At 36.7% G+C, this 13,634-nt stretch overlaps 1 protein-coding gene and 1 long non-coding RNA gene across 9 annotated transcripts in view; one reads left to right on the forward strand and one right to left on the reverse strand.

Moving 5' to 3' along the window:
- Positions 1-13,634, forward strand: part of RBBP5 (RB binding protein 5, histone lysine methyltransferase complex subunit) — a 938,867-nt gene that overhangs the window by 370,017 nt on the left and 555,216 nt on the right. The gene's annotated exons all lie outside the window — the stretch shown is intronic.
- Positions 383-9,847, reverse strand: LOC310639124. The gene is made up of 5 exons (XR_014492241.1): positions 9,787-9,847; positions 8,869-8,938; positions 6,828-6,969; positions 6,223-6,319; positions 383-692 (listed from the first exon to the last, which is right to left on the reverse strand). It is a non-coding gene; the product is annotated as an uncharacterized lncRNA (long non-coding RNA).

Raw genomic sequence — 13,634 nt, forward strand, 5'->3', positions numbered from 1 at the left:
GAAAATTAATATAACTATCAGACCAGCAATATACAATCTCAGCAATATTATGTATTATGGAGTTAATAATAGATTTAATTAACTAGATATAATGAATAGAGTGCTAGAAGAATTTGGATCTCAAATAAAAGGAGATAAATAAAAGTAACTTGACGTCCACAAACATGCTTATCTATAGACAATCAGAAAGCAAAAGGCAACTGAGGATAAAAAAAATAAAGTGAACAATAGATATTTAAGAAAATTTTAAAAATCAAGGGAACTTTTTATACAAGGATTGGCCTGATAAAAGGGAAAGAAAGCAAAGATATATTAGAGGGGGAAAATATAAGGTGGTAGTGTGAATATCCAGAAAAAGGGAATAAAATATTCCAAATTTGAATTGAATTCAATTGAACTTTATTTGGCCAAGAGTGATTTGACACACAAGAAATTTGTCTCTGGTACAAAAGCACTCAGTGTACATGCAAAGCAATAGAATCATCATCATCTTCTTCTTCTTCTTCTTCTTCTTCTTCTTCTTCTTCTTCTTCTTCTTCTTCTTCTTCTTCTTCTTCTTCTTCTTCTTCTTCTTTCTTCTTCTTCTTCTTCTTCTTCTTCTTCTTCTTCTTCTTCTTCTTCTTCTTCTTCTTCTTCTTCTTCTTCTTCTTCTTCTTCTTCTTCTTCTTCTATAACAATACTATCACCACACTCTATGGGTAAAAATACATAGATATTAGACAACACTATAAGAATTAGGTGTTCAGCAGAGTGATGACACGGGGGGGGGGGAATTGTTCCTGTGTCTAGATGTTTTGGCATGCAATGCCCCATAGTGCCACCCTGAGGGGAGGAGTTGAAACAGTTTATCCCTCCGGTATGTGATGGATCTGCAGACACTTATGATTTGCTCAGATGACATTCCATAGTTAGACCCTATCCAGAGCATGCCTCTCCTGCCAGACCTGATGGGGCAAATAAACATAACTGGGGAGAGGCAGTCCTCAAAGAACCTGGCCCATACCAGAACGGGCTTGGGTGGGGTGGATCAATGGGATGAGATGGTCCCTTATGTAGCCTGGACCCATGCATGAAGGGTGTTAAAGGTGATTACCAACACCTTGAATTTCATCTGGAAGCAGACTGGCAGCCAATGCATGTCGCCGAGCAGTTATGTTACATGGGCCATTTTTGGGGCCCAAAGAATTGCCTACACAGCTGCACTCTGCACCAGTTATAGCTTCCAAATGTTCTTCAAAGGTAACCCTATGTAGAGCACATTGCAGTAGTCTGGTTGTGAGATGACTAGGGCCTGAATGACAACACAGGAAAGGCCACAACTGGTGCACAACCTGAACTTGTGCAAAGGCTGTCCTAGCTATGACTGCCACCAGAAAATGAAGTTGTCTTCTTGGCAGAGTTGCTGTATCCTATATACAGCATGTAGTTAAATAATAGTAACAAAAATAGCCACATTTCTACCTTTAATTTGTGAATGCCACATGAGAAGAGGACAAAAGATTCTGAGAAATTACTATTCCTTCTTAACCAGGCCTGCTAGCCCATACCCTCCTAACTTCATGATCTTCTCTCAACCATGTAAACAGGACAGATAGATTCATTTGTAAAAAGCACTTCCTTAGTAACCCATAGTCACTCTATAAAGGACTTCATAGGTAATGCCCAGGACTTTGAATTGGATCAGTGGCTAATTGCAATCAATACAGATGAGACAATAATAGGTATAATAAATGGAGATTGACTGTACCTCTTGCAGCCTGTCTACTGCATTCTGTACTCACAATACAATCTTAATCATCTTTAAGAAAAGTGTTTACAATACAATATGCATATATTTCCTTAAGACGCTCCAACTGTCAAAGCACGAAATATTGGCAAACAAGCAGTCTGCATTGCTCAGGACTGGAAGGCGAACTCCAAGATTTTAAATCCCATGTAGAAGAACAAGTAATATGGGGCTATGAATGAGATGTATTATTAACTAAATATGAGAAAAGGAAGCATCAGGAATATGAAAATGATAAACAGTCATGCAGACATTCAGAGTCCTTATCATATTAAGGACATTTTTAGTCTTTCAAACTGACACTGGCCATGCCATTATTTCTGTTTTGTTTTGGGGTAGTATGCTATACGAATTCAGCCAACTATGGATTATTCAATAATTCCTTAATGCAATGTGGGATTTGTGCAGCCAAAGTTTTTGTGTCTTCCTCTCTTTTGAGATACAAATTGGCTACTTGTCATTTATAAGGTGTGGCTTTATAGATGGATGGCAGATGCCCAATAAAATCTGACATTATGGTCATAAAGTAGCTCAGGACAGCATGGACTATTCTCTCCATAGCATTAAGCAATATAAAGGGACAAAGCTTTGATCAGATTAGAGTTTTGATCCAGATGGTCGGATTAACGCATTTTGAAGGACAATGTCTCTCTTAGGTCTCTTTCAAATTCTGATATACAAGAACTGTTTGACTAGAGACATAATGGCTTGAACCTGAAGCATAAAAAAATGTGCTGTATCACTAACGTGTAAAGCCAGCCTGAATTCCCTTCTAAACCATATGGTGCATTAAGTTACCGTAGTTAGACAGAAACAATTTAATTGCTTGCTATATACAACACAATGACTCAGATCTCAGGTGTATCAGGATGAATTATATAGAGGTCACTTGATGTGCTGACACTAACTGAACTTCCTCTTATGACTTTTCTGAAATTTATTTAAGTACAGTAACATCCTATCATTGCAACCAAATGATGATATTAAGAATTCCCATTAAAGAAGAGGGGAAATGAAGCATATGATTTAATAGTAATAAGAAGTACAGAGATGTATAGAAATGAAATAATATTCACATTCATATTAATATGAAAATATTTTAGTGATTTACATCTTCAGATTAGATAGGTTTATTCAGATCCATTTCTTGTTCTAATACCAACCAGGCCAGCTTGCTCATGGGAAGAAGGATTTTATGAACTTATCTTCCAAAGAAAGAGTGTCTAAGGTGAAAGGAAAATGGATGAAGTGTTTTTACAACTACTTGAGTTTGCCAAAAAGCAAGAAATAAAACTGGTGCTTATCCGACAAGCAGAAAGGATCCTGAGGCTGCAGCACAATTTTCAGAATACATTGATGTTTATCTTATAGCAATTTTCTGTAATTACATTGACAGTACCTGATAGGCTCATGTCATTAGCAGAAGGAATAAAGTAGGAGTCGCTGATGTGCTGAGGTTCCTGGATTGCTATTATTTGCCTGAGTCTTTTTTTTTAGTTCTTTAAATTTCTTTCAAGAAATGTCTTTCTCCGAATTTCAAATTATTTCCTGCTTAGTATATATGAGTTGAAATCTGCATTTTATTTATTTTGGCCTTTGCTTTTTGGATTAAAACAAAGATGCAATAATAATCAATAGAGTTTCAGCATCCCCTGTAGGGGCTGAATCTTCCAATCCTCATTTTTGTTCATTTGCTGTCAAATATTATCTTCACCACATACAATTTGCAAATAGCTTTAATGGAAGTGAGAATAGCCTAACAAAAATTTCACTCAATTACATTTTGCCAGGTTTCCATTTCATAGTTGAGGTCAATACTGTGTGAATCTTATTTCTTATATAAAAAATTGGACAGTTAGGGATTTCCTAATCATCTCTCTACATTTTCCAGCAATTCAAATTGTTCATTGCAAAGAAAATGTTCTGAACATTAGGAACAATAAATAGATTGGAGAGAACCTCAAGCAGAATGGAGATACTTTGATTCATCTCTCCAATGAACTACACGGATATTTGTCAAGTCATTTGCCTTTCAGCCTATTTCATAGAGCTCTTATAAATATTTTAAAAAATAGGATAGCTATATAGGTTGTATTTGTTTAATAGCAGAGGAAGGGTAGACTGATTATTAAGTAAAAATAAAAATTAGAAAGTGCAAAAATGAAAAGAAATATATACCTATATAACGACAAAAAGATGTATATGACTTCCCTCTTCATCAAGAGAAGTATAAACAATTTCAGTAACTTATCAACTTCTCTGATACTAACGTACCACAAAGGAAATCTTCTTCCTATATCTCATCTTTTATTGATAAACAAATTCTTAAAGCCCTGCCATGCAGTCCTACTCAGCAAAAGTCCATTAAGAGTTATCAGAAATAGCAACATATACAATTTAACCTTTATCAAATAATTCAATTTTATATTTCTTCTTTTCTTTTTAACATAATCCTTTTTTACTTTCTCTAAAAATATAAATAAAAAAATCCCTTCTTCCCACATCTTTTCTATCTATAAACCTTCAAAACCTCATCATTTAGTCCTGATCAGCAAAAGTCTATTAAGAGTAACCAGAAACAATAATGCATATTAATCTTGATCGAATAATCCAAGTGTGTATTCTTTCTCTTTGCTTTTAACAATCTTGATTTTTAATTCCTTTAAGTAACGTTCTAACACTTGATTTCTTTTCATTTCCTTTTTATCTCTTCTCAAAAGTGACTTTAAAACTTTAATAGGTCTCATATGTAAATCCAAAACAAGCAGGCTATCCAAGTCATTATTCTGGTTTGTTATTTGAATATGCCTTTTAAATATTAAGACATCAGCTGGTTCCATTATAAGCCAGTGTAGCATCTTGTTCCATATCATACTTATAGCCCATTTTGTATCTACTTTTGAATCAGCCTCACTCTTAGTTTTCTCCAGTGATATCTGTTCCCCTTCTATAAGTTACATTTTTATAGTAATAGACAATCTTGAGAGAAACTTCTGAATATCTTAACAGTCTTCCACAATTAGAGTATTTTGTTCCATTCTGTATTAATAGGTCTCTTCTCCTTTAATTATAATTTCAATTCTCTCTGGTTCTCTCTAGCACCCCAACTGTCAAAACCTCCTGTTATTATGTTTTTCCTCTAATCATTTTCCCACGGCAATATTTCTTATAATTTCAAATTCTTCATTTTAAAAAAAATAAAATTCAAAACAACCCATAGGAAAGACTTGTGTAATTAATTTCAAAGTCTTATTTCCACTCTATATGCCTTGTTAGTCCATTTAGAACCAGATACTAAGTCTGCTGCCTTAACTATTTATATAAAACAGAATAACAAAATAACAGAGTTGGAAGGGACCCTGGACATTTTTTTGGTCCAACCCCCTGCTCAGGCAGGAAACTCTATACCATTTCAGACAAGTGGTTGACCAATCTCTTCTTAAAAATCTCCAGTATCGGAACACCCACAACTTCAGGTGGCAAGTTGTTCCACTGATTAATTGTTCTAATAGTAAATAATTTTTTCCTTCGTTCTGGTTTGATTCTCTCCTTGATTAGTTATCATCCATTGGTTCTTGTCTTGCCTTCTGGTTAGTCCATTTATAACTTTCCAAAATCAACATTCTAATCACCCTTTTGCTGTTGATACTAAGAAACTCTGAAGTCTTTAAAACTTGTATGTTTTAGCCTCCAGTCCTCTAGTCATCTTTGTTGCTCTTCTCTGAACTCTTTCTAAACTCTCAACATCTTTTTTTATATCATGGCAACCAACACTGGATGCAATATTCCAAGTGTGGTCTTAGCAAGGCATTATCAAGTGGTATTAACACTTCATGTGATCTTGATTCTGTCCTTCTTTTAATGCAGCCTAGGACTCATTAGATAAGAAGATGTGTTGCCTATTTTGGCAGCTGCAGCACACTGCTGGCTGAAATTTAAGTGATTGTCCACTGGGACTCCAAGATCCTTCTCACAGTTACTAGCCAGTTACCACCTGTTCTATACCTATACATTTGGTTTTTCTTGCCTTTTTTCTTGCCTAAATGTGGAACCTTCTTTTCTCACCATTGAATTTCTTTTTGTTAGATAGGGCCCTTATAAGTCTGTCAAGGAACTTCTGTATCTTAAGCCTATCTTCTGGGTGTTGGCTACTCCTACCAGTTTGGTTTCATCTGCAAATTTGATACGTTCCTTTTCTATTGTTGTCTAAATATTGACAATATTATTACAAAAACCCACAGCCCATGGAAAAGATATTTTTCTTAATCCTTTTATATGTTATATGCTATCATTTGTCAACAGTGATCCGGTGTATCTTTCATTGGACGCAGTGGAAAGCCTGTGAAAAGGAATAAAGGGACACAAATCTGACACTAGACATGACTAATTCCTAAAACCATGGAAGGAACATTTCAGTTTTTAGAAAACTGACTGACCTGTAAGTATTAATCCTTCAGAACAGGAAATAGTGAGACCATTTCATCCTGAGATATCTTGGGTTAAAATTCATTAGAAGATTTAACAGCATCTCACCTATTAAAAGATTTTATCACAACAAGTATGTTTATCTGCTATCCAGTGCAAGACCTCTATTTTATATTTATCTATCGCTTTGTTAATGGATGATATATTTATTCTCCCAATCCCTCATATCTCATGCCATTTCCTTTCCTTTCTTTTCCAACAATATCTGTTTGTATTTTATGTTCTTTTCTCAGAACATTACTTGATACATCTGATGAAATGGATGGTGATCTATGAAGGTTTATGTTGTCAAAAAATTAGTCTTTAAGGTACCACAAAACTGTCTTTATCTTCTATCAAGGATCTTTTTTTCTAAGTTGCTTTGCTTTTCAAGACATGACTTTTCTCATAGCACTATCACTGCACTGCTATGGTTGTTCAAAAATGTGCTAGAGCTAGTTTCAATAAACAAGAATAATCACCTCATTGAGTTAATGAATTGTAGAAGCTTCTAGGGTGCACTTTAAGGCATGGGCAATTAACCAGTAGTGCACCCTGGAAATGTTCGTACACATACCTTTCTTTGTTGTTGTGTGTTATTAGAGGTATGGTGTAGAAATGGTCACTTCTTTCACTACTGTTGGTTCTGTTGCTGAGGCTCTCCAAAATTCCACAGAACTCAGCTGGAAAACCATCTGGCCATGTGAGGTGTCATGGTTCTGATGAATAAGACAAATCAAACAAGTTGCAGGCATATTATTTATCTAAAAAGTCTTAATAATGAAACTGTAAATTTCTCTTCAAATCTTTAATCAGCTTACCACCTTTTTGTTGTTGTTGTTGTTGCTGGATGCCTTCAGAAAGAAATTTTGTATTTCTAGTGCTACAAGGACTGATAGCAAACAATATATGGTTATTGGGAATCCTCTATAGCAGAGCTCCCCAACCCCCCGGTCTGTGGACCGGCACTCAGCAACGGCATGCCAGAAACCAGGCTGCACAAAGCAGCGAAGCCCCACTGATGGAATGCAGGCAGCACACGAAACCACGTCCCCTCTGGTCTGCAGAAAAACCTCTCCCCACAGAACCGGTCCCTTGTGCCTAAAAGATTGGGGGCCTCTGCTCTATAGAATATAAAATAGATTATTAAATTTACTTCCCAAATAAATGGAGAACATTTAGGAGTTAGAAAAGTGCTAGGAAGCTAGAAAGAGAATTTTGATACCATCATAGAGGTTACATTTGGATGGTGCAATAGGTTTTCACTAAAGGAAGATCCCTTCCATGTAGGCAATTATTTTTAAATTTTCAGGACACATATCTTTGAACACAAGACATGATAATGTGAGCACTTCTGAACATCCTCCCTGATATCTGTCTATATTGCACATTGGTAAGAATATTGTCCAGAGGAAGGAGAAAAAGAAAGCAGAAACAACTTATCTTAAAATTATATTTCCATTTTGGCCTAGTCTTCCTGATGTGAGTTCCCTACAGCTGTACTGAATGGTTCTCAATCGGCACTGACCCGGACTTGTTAGGTATTATGAAAGTTGCAATCTGATCCCCCTAGAGAGCTGGGGAAAATCATTTTAGATTATATAGGCTTGTTCTAATTATGGGAAAATAAAAAAGCTGCTTCAAGTATTATGTGTGAAAATACCCATAGTGAAAACAGTTTGCAACATAAATACTTAAGATTTATGATCTGTTGGGACTACTTATTCCAGCAAAACTGCTTTTTCTGTTTCCAGTGGTTTAATTACTGCCTGTAGGTAATCAGTGACAGGGGAATATTCCCTACATGTTAGTATTAATCTCTGATCCCAGGCCTTAAAAATTTGTTGCAGTAAAGCCAAGTAAGCTTTCACTCACATTAAACCTTAGTTTCCTCTTCAGCCTGGACCTGTGAGATCTGAAAGAGCCAAGCTTATGGGATCTCTCTTCAGTTAGCTACCATTGATGGTTTATCATCATCAGAAGCAACATGCAGTATGAAAAAAGCATGTTCTGACATTGTATTGAGATGACAGTATTTTGTCCTCCATATGAAATAAGAAAAACAACATTTTGATGGAGGCTACAGCAAATACTAGTCTTGTTGCTGTTTCAACTTTTTTTTTGCCAGATGAGCAATTAAGAAGTTTAATGCTGAGGACCAGCACAAACAAACATTCTACAACACATTTAAAATATATATTTTACAGACGTAGGTATTTTAATCCTGGAAATTTGGCCAACCTCAGATCCCTTGTGCTCTAATTCAAGTCATGTTTGTTGAAACCTTTCATTTTCAAGCTTCATTAGCCTGATTTTAAAAATTAAAACAATTTATATTAAAAACATAATCAGCCTAGAGTCTAGACAATAAGTTTGGCAAACCTAGGAAACAAGCTGTGGTTAAATTTGTCTCAATACAACCTTATAGTTTCATTGGACCCAGTTTCCAAAATAAAATTAGAAGCGCAATCAGTTTGAGTCCCAAATATTTGCACTACAATGGATTACAGAAATCTTAATGTTTCTCTCAGTGACAAATTGATCAAACAATGTAAAGCAATCAAATGTATAAGATAAGACGAAGCCTTCAGCAGCCAATGCCATCCACCAGCATTTACCTTTGCTGTTCCATCAGCTGTCTTGCTTCTTTACTAAGGAAAGCAGGGAGCCATATCCAAGCTAAAGAAACTGTCATAAAAATGAAAAATAGTTACCCTGCACAGTTAGAAATGGAGCTTGGTTAGTTCCTAAGCACCAGTGTCAATATAAGAGTCAGCTTAAATGTATTCTGCTTTAGATTCTTTTCTTTTCTTTTTTTAGTGTAGAGCAGATCTCTCACGTTAAGCAGGCCAGGCCTTGTCACTGCGGGTCAAAGTTAGGGTGATGAAGCAAATTGAGTGTACATTAGGCTGCAACTGAATTTACTGTCACCTTCCCTGAAGCAGAGAACATGTGGAGGTAATATGGATCTTTGGACAAAGTATTACTTTAATACTTGTTATTCTTCTGCTACCTACTCATGTGATGTCTCGAGTATGTGACACAATGTGTTAACCTACTGTTTAATTAGATCAGAGGTTTGTCAGGACAAAATGGAACTATTGCTTTGGTCTCAGTGTAGTCTTCACCAAATCAGACACCTGATTCATGGAAGCCTGTTCTGCATCACATATTTTTATTTCTGATGCCATACAGTTGGGTCTTACAGAGTGGAATATGATTTGTGTCCCTTACTAAAGCAAGGGACCATAAAACACTTCAAATGGAGCATAAGCCAGAAATACCCAAGCATGTAAACAACTAATATATGCCAAAGATTCCCAACAGTATAACCAGAGGTGATACTATAGGGAATAGACAGGGACAGCATTCCATTTTGGAGAAACTGCAATGAGCAGAGTGATAAATAGAGGCACATAACACATGTGGGCAAGGGTCTATGATGACTCACTGCCACTCAGCCACCCAAGTCATCTGCCCCAAGCTGGCTGCACCTAATCTTCTGCATTGACCTGGCCATGCCCACCCATGCCTACCTGGCAGAGTTCAGATGGCTGCAGCCGCCCAGTCACGTCACCTGGCTGCAGTAAGTTATCCCAATCCTTGTATTCCAGGGGTGTCAAACTCAATTTCATTGAGGGCCGCATCAGCATTGCGGTTGCCCTCAGGGGCCCGGGTGGGTGTGGCCTACTGGGTGGGCGTGGCTAGAGTGCGTATGGCCTACTGGGTGGGCGTGGCCAGCTCTACATCGTTGGCATCAAGGCTGCCTATGGGGGCCTGGGCAGGAGTGGGACAGATCTGAGGGTCTCTGGCAGAAGGAGGGTCTCTGGGCCAGGGCCAAGGCAGTGGGGGCCATTCCCTCACTGTTTCCAGGATGGCTTCGCGGGCCACATGAAACCACTTCGCGGGCCGGATCTGGCCCCCGGGCCTTGTGTTTGACATGTCTGTTGTATTCCTTTGTGAGCAGGGTTAAGATTTTATGAGAGTAAATAATTTTCTTTTCAAAAGCGTCCTATGGTATTTTAGGATGTATGCAGTCCTGATCCTGAAAAAGGCAGAAAATTGCTTATTTGGGATAATTTTAACACTGAAAACTTGATAATGGACTTAAAGGGGCTCTGAGTATGCGAAAAACAAAATCCAAAAACAAACAAACAGGGGAAATGGAGTCCATACATGCAGTTAAGAGAAAGCCAGAGGGTAAATTTTCGAGAACAGCCATCCTTCCACATATTCCTGGATTTTGGGAACTGTAACAATATTTTTAGAATCAACATTCAAAACTATCTCCAGGATAAAAATGAAAGTAGGGACCATAGACATGATCCACTGCTGCTGGCAAGGAGCTCACTGATTTAGATCAAAGGCCTACTGTGTCTGGTCTTTGTTTCCTCACTGTGGCTAAACTGAATTTCTATGAACCGCACATAAATAACATGAAAGTAGCATCTTCTCCCATTACTGCTCTGATTTTGATTTGGTATTCAAAAGCATTTTGTTTCTTAATCAGTAGTTTCATTTAGCAATAGCTACAGGTCTCCTCCCTTAATTTATCTTACTCCCTGCTAAACCATGTATTTTACTTGGAAATATTATCTCCTCCCTTTGAGAACTCTAAACTGGAAATTATTGAAGCAATTGCTAATCCATCTGGTGTTCTCTTAGAATCAGGCCTCCTCTGCTACTGCACCTGGTGCCTATGAAATCAGATGTATTTTTGTGACTGTGGTGTAGCCGGTTCTTTGCAGGCAATAAGCGAGACGGAGGGTTCCAAACAGAAACATGCTTTATTGGAGTCAAGCAGAACAGAACTGAAACAGAGGCTGCTGCGCAGCTATTTATACGGTTGGCCACTAGGCAGTGGCCAATAGGTTTAAAGGAACCCATTCCCGCCCCAAATCTACCAATGATATTCTTGGAGACAACAAGTCTGGCTTGGTCTGTAGCTGTTACACAGACACACCAATGAGTAACCATTAAGCAGCATTTAAACAGACACATGAATCAGTACAAGCAAAAACCCCAATACATTACAGTGACTTTTTAAAAAGCCTTTAAATTACTTATAGGGATCAATTTCTAGCTAGTTTTCTTATGGGCTGCTTAGATGCATCTGTGTAGCAGTGTAAAAAGCACCTCTATGAAGTTCCTGAACATAAAAAAACACCACTAAATTATTTTGGCTTACATGCCATCAAGGCAGGCTCAACTCCTAATGATTGAATGGACAAATGCTCGCCATCTTGACCTGTTTCTGGTAATAATATAAGCTTTTACAAGGAAAATATGATAATTTATTTGAACCCCTACACACAATTAATCCATTGCCTTTCTTTTACTTCCTTCAACCTTGCTGAATAGTCATTTTTTGTAGTACATCTCTTCTTCGCTTGTGGTCATGATCTCAAGAGAGCAATTAGTTTTTATTGATATGGGATCAACTAATTGATTCTTCTTACAGTCCCTTCTTTTAGTAACTTCTCTATATTCATAATTCAAAGGTTTCTAATTTCGTTTTTTCTTTCTTTCACAGCATATATTAAATTGGAAAGACAGTTGCTGTAAGCATTATTATGTTCATTGTTGTAGACATATCTTCATCCCTCATGAATTTGCCTAAAATTATTGTTGCTTCCTTCTCCAGGATTCCTTTCTTTTTTACTTTTCCAGCACATCCTTTCTCTTTATGTATTCTTTAGCAATAGAAAACAAAATTATTACCTTTACTTCTTCACCATCAGTTGGAAGCTCACTAAGTATGCAGATTGATATGGGCTTTTGTCTTCTTAGTATTTAACATTACTCCACTGCCACGTTCACTTCCTTTCAGTTATCAAACTGGGGTATGTACGTCATCTATTTCCTCACTTCTCTTTTTTCTCCCCATAGCTCCTTATATTTTCTTTCACATAAGTTAATCTTGCGGTAACTTTTCCTTACCTGGATCTTATATTCTGACTGTAGCTCCTTTAGGTCAAATCTTGCTGGCACATCTACTTTCTTTAATAGTCACAGTTCAACTCTATATAAGTCATGGTCTCTTCTGCATCTGAAAATAGCCTGACTGGATTAAACTTCTCTATCTTCTGTTTCCACTAAAAATGGTTAATATTTTAAAGATTATTTTATCCCATTTTTGTTATTTTTATGAATAATTCAAGGCAGCAAACATACCTAATACTCCTTCCTCCTTTTCTCCTAATAGAAACAACCCTGTGATATGGGTTGGGATAAGAACGAGTGACTGGCTCAAAATCATCCATATGACTATCATGTCTAAGGAATGACTAGAATTCATGGTCTCCTGGTTTTTATATCCTTGTCTGATGTTTGTGTTTATGTTAATTTAAGAAGATGTTGGAAATGAAAAAAAATATTTTGCCAGTTCTAGAGTATTAAACCATCTCCCACATTATTGTATTAGCCACTTCTTCCTATTATTTTAGAATCTTTCATTTGTTCATTAGTTTATGAGAATCGGTCATTTGCATTACATCCTCTCATGTTGCATTTAACACTTCTTGCAACGTGCCATAGAATTTCTCAGTGTTTTTCACTGTTGAAGCAGATATACAAGCTGCTATACAAGCAGATAGACTTGTATAACATTGCTGTTCACTGGAGAGCCACTTATTTTAATAGATATAAAATATGTCATTGTTGGATAGATCTAAACATATTTCTTAGCAATGTCTTTCTTTTAAGCATATTGCCTCTCCATTTATAAGGTGTCATGCATTGAATTTTCTTGTAAACATTTGATTTGTAATGGTCTATTCTGATCCATCAATGCTATTTATTTCAGAAATAATGTAGTTCATTTTATTTTTGCTTTGATAAAAATATCTTGGTTCAAGCCTCCCAAATTTCATGTTCCAATTATTTTCTTTTTAATATTGGCACTGTCAGCAATCAGACTTCCTTGAAACCTGAGTCTGAAAAACTGGCTTGAAATGAAGTTTATGTAATTGCTGCCTGGCTTTCAATCCAGATGTTCTATCCAGATGGTGATTACCATGGCCTCTGATTGGTAGATTTTCATTTCTTTAACCCAATTGCTCATCTGGGAAGACTAGTACCAATTAACTTTTTTATGCACAGTCTTTGATGATATGTGGCTTTCACTGATGGTCCTTTGGCATGAGCTGCCCCATTGAATTCCCACTATACCTGAAATCTCTCCAGCACAGTCTAACCTGTGGATTAACAAAAAATAGAAAGAAAAAGTTTCATAATTGCTTGTCTTGTGGCATAGAATGGAAAACTGGCAAAACCTTGGGCAATTTTCATGGTTAAGAAAAAGAAAAACAAAAAAACAGGGTAATCTAAATAAATAATATTCTTAATCCATTAAAAATAAGCATGCCCAACACAATTATAATTT

This window comes from Vipera ursinii, assembly GCF_947247035.1.
Source record: "Vipera ursinii genome assembly, chromosome: 3".
NCBI lineage: Eukaryota > Metazoa > Chordata > Lepidosauria > Squamata > Viperidae > Vipera > Vipera ursinii.